This window comes from Musca autumnalis, unplaced genomic scaffold, assembly GCF_047663935.1.
Source record: "Musca autumnalis isolate F117 unplaced genomic scaffold, ASM4766393v1 scaffold_3, whole genome shotgun sequence".
Taxonomy (NCBI): Eukaryota; Metazoa; Arthropoda; class Insecta; order Diptera; family Muscidae; genus Musca; species Musca autumnalis.
This window is the reverse complement of record NW_027411866.1, coordinates 222,883,437-222,895,572: the sequence shown is the minus strand read 5'-3', so window position 1 is coordinate 222,895,572 and position 12,136 is coordinate 222,883,437. Positions and strand designations below refer to the sequence as shown.

At 38.7% G+C, this 12,136-nt stretch overlaps 1 protein-coding gene across 2 annotated transcripts in view; it reads left to right on the top strand.

Annotated features, from left to right (window-relative positions):
• Positions 1-605: 605 nt before the first annotated feature.
• The window catches only part of RhoGAP19D (Rho GTPase activating protein at 19D), a 337,437-nt gene continuing 325,906 nt past the window's right edge, over positions 606-12,136 (top strand). For both annotated transcript variants that reach the window (XM_073976963.1, XM_073976962.1), the window contains exon 1: positions 606-1,924. The gene's annotated coding sequence lies outside the window, so the exon portion shown is untranslated. The remainder of the gene's footprint in view (positions 1,925-12,136) is intronic.

Sequence of the window (12,136 nt, the reverse complement as noted above, 5' to 3'; positions counted from 1 at the left end):
TCGAGTGGATTTCGTAAATGTAAACATAGTGTTAGACTGATTAAAAATGCAATCCGAAGAGTGCCTTTAAATTCAATCCAAAACACTACATCAAAAGATGTGATTTGGATCGAAAATGGAGTACATCCTAGCTGTGTGCATTGGAAGCAAAATGGAGTGCATCCTAGCTGCGCACTTTCTTTTAAAATTCATAGGTGAATTCATATGAAAAGATGTACTCCAACGGCAAATATACTGTACACTTGCAGCTATTCAACTGCATCCGCGGATGCAAACTTCTTTCTGGGTCCATATGCGCAACTTCCAAAATTTGTTGCTGGAATGTACTCCGACACATGTACTGTACACTTGTAGTGATTAAACTGCATCAGCGGATGCAAACTTTTTGCTGGGTTTTTGGTTTTTGCAGCGATCAAGTAAAAAAGCGTGCAGTACTGTACCCGTTGATGTGTTTTCGTGCTACCAGTTCCTGGTGATTAGCTCATCCCGTCAACATATTCAAGTAACTGCCGTGATTTCAAAGTAGTGGCAGCATTTTTTGTAATTGTTCTTTGCTCCAAGTTGGCATCATTTTTCTTATTTACTTCTTGCGTTCACGGAATATTGGTCACACTGTACTGTATTCAGTTCGTGTTGTTTTTCTCATACGTTTTTTTCTTTCGTTGCAAAACGCCACATTACTTACGCGGATGGATAATGTCGGTTTTTTACGACCAATTTCTTTTTTGAAGAACTAAAAAACTACGAAAATTAACTATTAGTGAGAATATTAACAGAAAATAGTGCTAAAATAGATTTTCTAAAAAGAAGTCGAGAAGTCGCAAAACGACAGTACCAAGTGTGTGGAAGATAGATACGAAAATATTTTTTCTTCATTTCCTTGCCATCTCTTTACACTTGAACATACAATCAAACACGCATATAACATGTTCACTCATTGCCTCTCTGTGATGTGCGATGTCAAATAAACATCAAAAAATTATTGAAAAAAAAAAATAATAATTATTCTTAATAGAATTAAAAAACAACAGCATCAACCTACTCCTAGTGAATGTGAATAGAAAAACAAATAAAATATTAAAAATTTAACAACGAAATTAAACATCTTCGTAGTTGTCGGTCGTACTTTACGTATCTCTTTTATTTTTTCTTCACTCGAAAGATAACCAAAATAAAAAAGTGTAGCAAGCAAAGCAAAGAATTAACAAAGTGAAAGAAGAAAAAATCAACCGACGAGGAAAGAAGTAAAAAAAGAAAGGTGGAAGTGTAAGAAAAAAAAAATAATAAGAAGAAGCAAAATCTGCCTGCCTTGAAAATACAACTGCCCCGCTGTAAAATATTTTTGTATCATTAAAAACAAAAAAACGACTAATCGGAAAAAATCATTTGTGTGGAAAATTAAGGAAAATTTTAAGGTGTTTTTGTTGTTGTTCATGTTATTCAAATACAATTTGGATTGATTATTGTGATTGAAATTGTGTGGTGCTCTCATAAATTGTATAATTATTGTGATTCCTGTGAAGACGTAAAGAAAATCGGAAAAATACAAATACCTATTGAGGATATCATTCGAACCGCCTGTCGGTATTTTGTGTTGGAAAAAGGTGTGCTTTTTTAGTTATTTTGTGGTCTTATCTTATTAACACGCCGCTCTGCTGACACAACCATCACCTTCATTTGGAATAGCTGAAAACCCCCAAGGAATATAGGCACCGACCGCCACCGCGCCGTCATCCATTTGTTACGACTATCGCATCATTGTTGTTGCTTTATTTTGGATACCTTTTGCTTGCCGTGTGCTCTGCGCGACAAAAAGCAGCGACGTCCGCCGTCTACATACATCATTTGCTCTGTTGAAGTACTGTAGTTCACTGAGTTCTTCTTGTTCTTCCTCTTCAGCAACATCATCATCGTCATTTATTAGGTAAGTGCTGAGTGTATGCTTTTGATTGTTTTTTCATTACTTTTTTTTTGTTTTGGGGATCTTGAATTTCAAAAATGTGTCTCAGGTTAAATTTTTTCTGGTTGGGTAGTAGTTTGCTGCCTATTCGTTTCGATCTTCTTGCTGCTCCGTTTTCAATGATTTTTTTGTTAGCGAAAGTTGTCTTCCCGCTTTTGTTTGGGGAACTTAACAGGCCATATGAGATATTTGTGTGTGTGAGTGTGGTGTAGTAATTCCTGTGCCATGTTTTTCTTAGTCATCCAGTCATCATCCGGGAAGTAATGGCAAGACCATGGTTTTATTGGGATGAAAGGAATCTAACAGATCAAGCTCCGACCACCCCTTGACGAAGAGATTCCTTACCTACGAGACAAAGTGATTCTTCATAGACGAGCTGAAGTTAGTCTTTATAGACGAACTGAAGGGAGTCTTTATGGATGAGATGAAGGGAGTCTTTACAGACGAACTGAAGGTGAAGTCTTTAAAGAGGGGCTGAACGAGACTTTATAGACGAGCGGTTGAGGGGTATGATTTCCATTTTTTCAAATAGTTGTCTGAAATAGCCAGTTGAAAATGTTATATTTTTGAATACTTTGATTCGCTATTGCTCAAAGCATAGGTATAAATTGATTATTTTAACAACAGGTAGATATTCTCGTCCTGATTAACAAAATATTAAGTTTTTCGAAAGGAAGTCTAACTTCCCGAGATATGGGCCTCCGAAAAAAGCCCGGGCTTAAATGTCGTTTAGGGGCACACCCAGGATTTAACACTTTCTCCTATGGCCAGGTGCAAATTTCGGGCCCGAGAACAAAATTTTCTTTTAAATTCAAAACTTTACCAAGTAGCAGGCCTTTGGCCGGGCTTTGGAACAAGTGTCGTTAAGGGGCACCTCTCGGATCGGTCCGAGGTAGCCCTTGGGACCCTGATTCCAACGATATATAATTTTCCGGGGGAAAGTCCATACTTGACATTTCGGAAATTTCGTACTTTCACACCTTTAGGTTGTTTATGGGCACCTCACGGCTCGGGCTGAAATTTTTACACTAGATAGCCCTTGGCATCCTGAATACAACGATATATAATTTTCCTGGGGGAAGTCCATACTTCCCGAGATATGGGTCTTGACATTTCAGAAATTTCGTATTTTCACCCTAACCCCAAAACGACACTTGTTCCAAAGCCCGGCCAAAGGGCGGCTACTTGGTAAAGTTTTGAATTTAAAAGAAAATTTTGTTCCCGTGCCCGAGATCTGTGTGAGTGCTCTTTAACTCTTTCGGAACATCCTGTTGTTTTTATTAGTCGCGTCTGGTTTATACCCAATATGCGTCATTGTCCGCCCTTTTTTTCTTTTCTTCATTGTTGTTTTTTTTTTGCAATACTTTCCCTCACTTCGTCCACCATCTTGTGAACTTCCTTATTAATGGAACATCATTCCCAAGAGTCTCTACCCCTCCCTGAAGGTTTCGTCAAGATTCCCCTGATCTTTTCTGTCCATTATCTCTATGTTTGCTCGTAGGCTGTGTGTTTGTTACAGTAACTTCGACCCCAGATGTCAAGGTACATACATCGTGGAAGTGATTTGCTCAGCAACGTGGAAGTGATTTGCTGAGGATAGCAGGAAGACATCGAGGTGGCGATAAATTCCCTCCCATATTGGGATATTTTTGTCCTATCCTGTAATTTTTTTTAATTTCTGACTTTTCAAGGCAATTGGGGGATTTACCCCTCTCCGTCCGTCCGTCTGGCTGGTGTACATAATAACACTCAGACGGATAAACCGATTTGACCAAAGGTTGCACCTCGTCCCAATGACCTTTCCACTTCTTTGGGTATGTTCCCCACAAAAGTTCAACATATTCCGATAAAATGGTGCGTTCGATAACTTTCGAAACTAGTAACCGATTTGGTCCAACATCGGAATATTTCTTACAGACATAGATCCGTCCACTCCATCTGGTACCTCCCCCACAACAATTCAAATACACACATATGCACTACAAATAGAGTACTACGTCACATTAGATCACTTCCTGCCGAGGAGAAACCACCACAATTTGCAATGGATGATGTTGCGAATGCCAGCAGCAACGCTAAATCATCCAAAGCGTTGGGCCCTGATGAATCTCCGTGGTAATGCTGAAACAGCTGGATGAGCCGGGAATGGAGTATCTCACTAAAGTCATTAACTTTTCGCTATCCACCCATATCGTTCCCGAAGTCTGGAAAATTGGCAGGGTGGTCCCGCTGCTGAAGCCAAGGATGTCAGCAAAGGTGAATCGTACAGAACGATTTCGCTTTTGTCTTCCTTAGCAAATATCCTTGACCTTAGTCCTCCCCAGCGTCAGAAATAGCTATCCAGTTGCCTATCATCAGAATAGATAAGCAGCACAGCACGACAACAGCGCTGCACACCAATGTTTTTCTTCCAATTTCGGTACGAATTCGAATCCGATTTCGCTCCCACATTTCGTTCCAAAATTATGTCAACCACTTCATACAACTTTCGTTAGGATATCGTTACGATTTCGGATCCGACATCGGACGTAGCTTCCGAATTTCATACCGATTTCGGTACGATTGGGTGACGTATTTGGAACTATTTAACCTCTACCTCTCCTGTATTACACCCCCTCCAGACGGCACTGAGATTGTAACGTATGCGGATGTTTGTTCGCGATTGTACGTTGGGTGTCAGGTAGCTACCCTGATATCATTTATGAAATACTAAACTCCTATTTGAGTGATCTTACCACCTTTTTATACGCGAAGAATATGCAAATATCCGCCACTAAATCTACGGTCACTCTGTTCACCACATGGACGGCAGAGATGAGAACAAAGCTGAATGTCATTGCAGAATTTCGACCACAAACTACCCCAAAATTTTAAGGGCTGCGACACGATGAAGAAATATTGAAAACTGTGGACCATGTACATGATGAGACAAAGATTCTTCCAGTACAGCAACACAATGGCATGTCTTCGTTGCAGTACTTGCTCGGGTGTTACCGTGAGAGCCATCCTAATCACCATACGGTGGTAGGACCCCAAGAAGTGGACCGATATGGCATATTTTCGAACTTAAACTATGTTGGGACCATCGAAGTTTGTACCAATACCGCACGTACCATTTTAGCAATTTTTTTTTTGAACTTTTGTTGGGTGGTACCGGAAGGAGATTCGCAGAAATATTACGATATCCAGATTTTGATCAACGTAGTACACTGTTTCTAGAAGGGCGGTAAAAGGGGGCCCAAGAACAACCTGTTGCCAAAAATAAAAACGATTCGAGAGCAAGTGTTAAACTGCACTATTCCGAAATGTTGTGTGGGAGGTACCCGAAGGAGTTGACATACATATGTATATAGTCCATATTCCAACTTGATCTATGTTTGCTAGAAATTTTACGATGTGTAAAAAATGGACCCAATTTAGTTAATGCCTTAAATTTTTCGTTCGCATAATTTTAGCGAAAAGTTTTGAAATTTTTTTGTGGGGGAGTTACTTGAAAGAGTTGACCGATATGGCCCATCGTCGATCTTAAACTAAATTTGAGCAAAATATTACGAATGCCAAATTTTGGACCGAATCGGTTAACTCGTTCGAGAGTTATCGTGCGCTCCAGCCAGCCAGCCAGACAGACGGACCGACATGACTAAATCGACTCCAATTTGTCTGAAATGGATATCGTCCAAACATGCTTGGGGTCTATAACCATTATTTCGGTGATGCAGACGTATGAAAGTGCATATACCCTCGCCGCACAGTGGTTCAGGAATCGATTTTCCTGGACAAACCCCCAATATTTTGTAGTCACCGATTGTTAATTTTTATATGGGATTAGATAATAAACATATTGACACTAAGACCCTTAACACACGATGAAATAAATTTCATGCTATAGATATTTTATGAAATTGCTGTAGTGGGGAACTCGACCTAAAAACCCCTATAAAGCGGGAAAGTTTATAGTGCAAGTTTCGCCTTGTGGCTGTAAGAGTGAGGAAACCAAAACATTAGGTAAAAAATTGGAAAGTGCGGGCGTGGCCGGCCATTTTTCACAATTTTGAAAATACATATCCAGGTCTAAAGCCACATTGGTATGGTCCAATTATTTCGTTGACCATTGGCTTTTGTCGTTCGCACAATATCCCTGACACTATCTTTTAGGCAATAGGGAGAAGACTTATGCCCCTATAGTTTGAGCATACAGTCTTATCTCCTTTCTTGTGGACGAGACATAGGATGCTCAGGTTCCAATCGTCGGGTACGCGTTCTTCCTGTCAGATGGTGCTAACTAGCTGATGCATACACCTTATCAGCGCGTCGCCTCCGATTTTAAACAGCTCGGCTGGTAAGCCATCGGCTCCTGCTGCTTTATTATTCTTCAGACGGTTGATTGCTGTTTTTACCTCATCTTGGCTTGGCGGTATACATTCTATACCATCTTCTGGTATTGGATCTGTGGTATCATCGTCTTCGCTAATATTGGATACCAGCAGATTTTAAAAATGTTCCTTCCATATCCTGAGCACGCTATCTGTATCTGTTACCAGATTACCTTGTTGGTCTATACAGGAGGATGTGCCTGTACCAAAGCCATCTGTTTGATGTTTCACTCTTTGGTAGAATTTTAGGACTTCATTCTGGCTTCTGTACATCTCGATTTTTTCACACTCCCGCTTTTCCATTTCTCTCTTTTTCTTGCGGAAAAGACGTTTCTCTTCTCTCCTTTTCTCCCGATATCTCTCTCGCGCGCTACGCGTTGCTACTGATTGCAAAGTAGCTCTATATGCCGCATTTTTCTCTTCGGTAGCAGCACGACACTCCTGGTCATACCATGAATTCCTTTGTGGAGGTCTCTGTCTCCAAGTATGGATTTTGCGGCTGTTTGCCTGGAGTGGGCAATATGTTGTCATTGTGTTGTTATGTTATCGGGACAGGGAGTGCTCGCGTTAAGCAATTGGGCTAGTTGATTGGAATATGCTGTGGCTATCTGTTGTGTTTGCAGCCTATCGATGTCCAACTTCCGCGTTGAGTCTGCTCGTGCTTTATTTGCAACATTTAGACGGGTACGTACCTTTGCTGCAACAAGGTACACGGTGCTCTTGAAACAATTTTAAATGGAAGGTGCTTACACCTCGGAAATTTTTGCGGATTCTGAAACTACAATGTTTATAGATGAGAACAATCAAAAAACAAAAAAAATCGCCGGAGCGCTTTTTAAATAAATCGCGATTTAAGTTGACATTTTTAGGGTTTGTTTAGGTTTTCGCGATTTTGCTTAGAAACCACATTTCCTATCAAAATGGGACTAAAACAAATGTTGTAGATATGAAAATTCTCTACAAGATTGACCTTTATGATATTCTCGTCGGTTTTACCGTTTTTGAGATATAGAAGTTCAAATTGGGACAATTCAAATTCAATTCAATTCTGTATCGCCCCCTTATAAAACAATGTCATGACTGCAAATTCCCAACTTAAACTTATATATCTAAAAAAATGTTACAACTAAGGATAAGTTACTTAAGCCAGTCTTGTAGAGAATTTTCACAGCTTTCAGATTTTCTCAGGTCGCATGTCGATACGACTTACCGTATTCAAGCAAATTCGCGAAACCTTAACAAAAAAAACTAAAAATGTAAACTGAGCTTCCTTATCTCAAAAATGGTACAAGCTGGAAACAAATGATAAACGTCAATCCTCTAGAGAATTTTAACAGCTACAACATTTTCTTTAGCTCCATTTCGATTGGACTTGCGGTTTTCAAGCAAAATCGTAAAAACCTAAAAAGCACCTAAAAATGTGAATTTTGACCGCGATTTATTTAAAAATCCCTACAGCGATTTTTTCTTGTTTTTGGATTTTTCTCGTCTATGAACACTGCTGATTCAGAATTCACAAAAACTTTCCCTGTGTAAGCGGTTTTCATCAAAAGTTAGTTAAGGAGCACCCTACATGCCATTGTTTTATAAGGGGGCGATACAGTCAGTGCATTGTCCCAAGTTGAACTTCTATATCTCAAAAATAGTAAAAACTACGAAAATACCATAAAGGTCGATCTTGTAGAGAATTTTCATAGCTACAATATTTGTTTTAGTCCCACTTTGATAGGAAATGCGGTTTCTAAGCAAAATCGCGAAAACCTAAATAACTCCTAAAAATGTCAACTTAAATCGCGATTTATTTAAAAAGCGCTCCGCCGATTTTTTTTGTTTTTTGATTGTTCTCATCTATGAACATTGTAGTTTCAGAATCCGCAAAAACTTCCGAGGTGTAAGCACCTTCCATTTAAAATTGTTTCAAGAGCACCGTGGGTAGTGGTCTGAATCAATGTTTGCGCCTCGGAACGATCGTACATCCAACACGCTGGATGAATGTCTTCCATCTATTACAACATGATCAATTTGATTACTTGTTCTTTGATCTGGAGACAGCCAGGTGCCCTTATGAATATCGAGATGATTAAATCTGGTACTGCTAACTACCATATTTTTTGCAGCTGCAAAGTCTATCAGCCATTGTCAGATGTTTCACTGTGGAGACTGAATTTCCCGACTGTTGGGCCAAAGATATTCTCCTTTCCAACTTTGGCATTAAAATCGCCTAGAATGATTTTAATGTCATGGGCAGGGCAACGGTCATATGTTTCTTCTAAGCGCTCGTAAAATATATCTTTGGTCAGTTCGTCCTTTTCTTCAGTGGAAGCATGAGCGCAAATAAAGCTGATGTTGAAGAATTTAGCAGTTATTCGAATTGAAGCAAGTCTTTCATTCACTGGGGTGAAGCTGGATACCAGATGTTTTAGTCTCCGACTAACTACGAATCCGCAACCAAACTCATGCTTTACGTCATGGCAGCTATAATACAGTGCGTCACCTTTAGGTGTTGTTGTGACGCCTTTCCAAATCTATCGTATTTCCTGTATGGCAGTAATATCGGCCTTGTACTTTTCAAGTACGTCTGCCAATGCGAAGACTGCACCTTCTCTATAAAGAATGCGAACATTCCAGGTGCAGATTCGCAGATCATGGTTCTTAAAACGTTTGCGGGGTTCGTCAACTTTAGAGGGGTTTGTTTTTCTTTTCTTTCGTTTTTTCATAGTAGGATGTTTTTTCTAGGGGAGGGTTACTAACCCGACGCCCAAACCCAAGTTTTTAACGTTCTTATGGGTGAACGCGCGGCACATGTTAGCTCACTACCTTTAACGGGTGTTAAAGGCAGTTCCCCAGGTGACACCACGGGGAGGTCAGTGTCCACTTGAGATGAAAGAGGGACCAAGAAAAATCCTGAGCTTTGCCATGTTAAAGCCGGTCAAGACCGTTGCTTGGTATCATTCATCCCCTACGTCACCCCCCATTCAAATTACAGCTTTTTTAAACAAATTGACATTTTTTCAATATATGAGTTTTTGTAAGAATTATGTGAAAACCACCCAAGACAGCCTTTTTTTAATTTCGGAAAAAATATTTTTTTTTTAATTTTTTGAAAAAACAATTTTCATTTTTTTCAATTTTTTTTTTAATTTTTTGTGTTTTTATATTTTGTTCATTTGTATTTGGCATTGTTTAAATAGTTAGAATATATGAAAAACTCAAAAACACTCATATGTTGATGCAAAATATAAAAAAAAACTCAAATTTTTAACTTTGATTTCCTCTGGAACTGATAGAACGAATTCGAAGGTTTTAAATACATCGGAAAGCTGAAAGCTGATTATGTTATCTGTTCAAAATATTATAAAAAAAACTTTAACCGTTCAAAATTTAAAAATTGTTGACTAGAAAAAAACGATTCTGAACAACTGTGCCCCGTTAGCCTAAAGACATAGGGTAAAAGATATGATATGCTGTTACAACAACAACCACATGGACTGCGGACGTGAGCATTGAGCTGTACCTTAACTTACGAAATAGGAATACGAAACTTTGCACATTGAAACCTTCGGGTACCCATCTCATAAAATTTCCGCTTAAGTAAAATTTAAGGGCTGCACGCGGATTGTTTGAAATTTTCATCGAAACTAAAATGACTGCTGGATACGATAACTATCAAAAGGACTTACTAACATTAACACGCACACACACACATCTTTGCACATCGTGGAGTTTCTCTCAAGCTTAAATCTAGTTGAAAGATAGTCTATGCCGGACAACACCTTCAAATAAATCCTTCACAAAAGTTCACCATTTTCGCTTAAGTGTAAGAAGTGGAGGAGTGAGGATTTTTAGTGAACATGTAGAAGATCTTCTATCGATATAAGACTTTTATAAAGCAGTTTATCTATAAATGTCAAAAGAATGTTTCATTTCATAATTCCATTTCTTATTGCTAGAGTGCCGGGTGGTGCAATGGCATGCACTCCCGCCTTGTACGCTGAAGGTCGTGGGTCCGATTCCTCCGCCAGGCAACATACCTGTTCAACGGTGGCAAAATACCTCTCAGTAATCTTAGTGGCGACACTTTCTGAGTATTTCAGTCATGTAAACCTTATCTACACGTGGTGTCTTGGGACACGCCGTTCGCACTCGGCGATAAACAATAGGTCCCATATCAATGAGCTAATATTAGAAGTGTCCCTTGTCCCTTCTGGGATGTTTCTGGAACAATTATTTTTATTTCCAGATTACATGCTTCAATTCTTAACAGAAATTGTATTCGATTATGTAGTTTTTGTGCGGCTATGTTAGTTATCCATTTGAGAGGTTTCCTACTTATTGTGCATTTGAAAACAATTCCAACTAATTTTGCATATCTAAGCATTTGTTAATAGCTATGTACTAATAGTATTACAAGCGTAACGCTTTGTAAATACCCACTGCTACGGCAGCTGGCGGTGTTTGCCTGTGTGTCAAGTTTCGAAAGCCAAGTTGTTTTTCTTCCGTCACAGGGAGGTGATAATGAATGAATATGTTATTTATTCTAAGCGTTTGAACAAGATATTAAATGAAACTAAATATTGATAATAAATAAATAATAAATATTATTGCAAATGTGACACAGAGACGTGGAGCAAATATGACATCTAAAATACCCAATGACCCAATCAATTCAACATTTCATTTTTTGTCAAATGATTTTGGTTGGAAATTAAATGAATGCTGTTTTAATCCTTAGCAGGCACACATTTTTCTCATGTTTATCTGAAGCATTCCCACCTCTTATTGTACAATCCAAGTTCCTTTGATTTGCCGATCCTATTTATTATTTTGTTTTTCAATCACCGCCCTGGGTGTTCTTCCAACAAATCATTCTCAGATTCTTTGAGACATTCTAAATTCTAGAAGCCACAGGAAAAAACAAAAAGCAAGCAAAGGTTAAAGTATTTTATTTATTTCCTACGGTAACATTAACTTGAGCAACATTATTATGACATATAATTCTAATAATATTTGTAAATAAAGCTGCCGCAAACAACAACAGCCAGCACTTTCAGCTAACTAGCAGTATCAATATCTTCAAGCATATCTCAAAGGCAATCATGTGAAGCATTAGTCATTTGGTTTGGATGGCGTTTACTCAGCAGTTGGGTTGTATCACTGACTTCGCTTACTACCACTGGTGCTGCTACTAGCCGTGCTGTCATTGTTGTTTTAGTATCTCTTATTAGATTTGCAAATACACTCCCCAGAAATGATTAATTAGCACAAGTTGTTTATTTCGTGATTGAAATGAAAATCGTTTGACCAACATTTGTTTGCAAATCCAAAACGTAAATTTACAAAATAATAATTGAATATCTGCCAAGAAAAACAAAAATAAACCATTGTTTTAGTTAGTTGTAAGTGCCCTACATCACTAGGGAAGGCATATTTGGAAAAGCTGGAAGCAGATCAACGAGACCTTTACTACATAGAATACATTTAGAGGGCCTTTTGTACATTGCAGACCTTCTTCTATCCCTAGGAGACCTTTAGGAGGTCTTATAAAGAGCTTTTCTGAAGGAAAGGGCGCTTCTAAAGAGCCTTTCTGAAAGAAAGGGCGCCTCTATAGATCCTTTCTGGAAGAAAGGTTGCTTCTATAGACCCCTTTTTGAAATAAATGGTGCTTCTATTGACCCTTTCTGAAGAAAAGGGTGTTTCCATAGACCCTTTCTCAAAGAAAGGGTGCTTTTATAGACACTTTCTGAAAGAAAGGGTGCTTCTATAGACTCTTGCTGAAAGAAAGGGTGCTTCTATAGACTCTTTC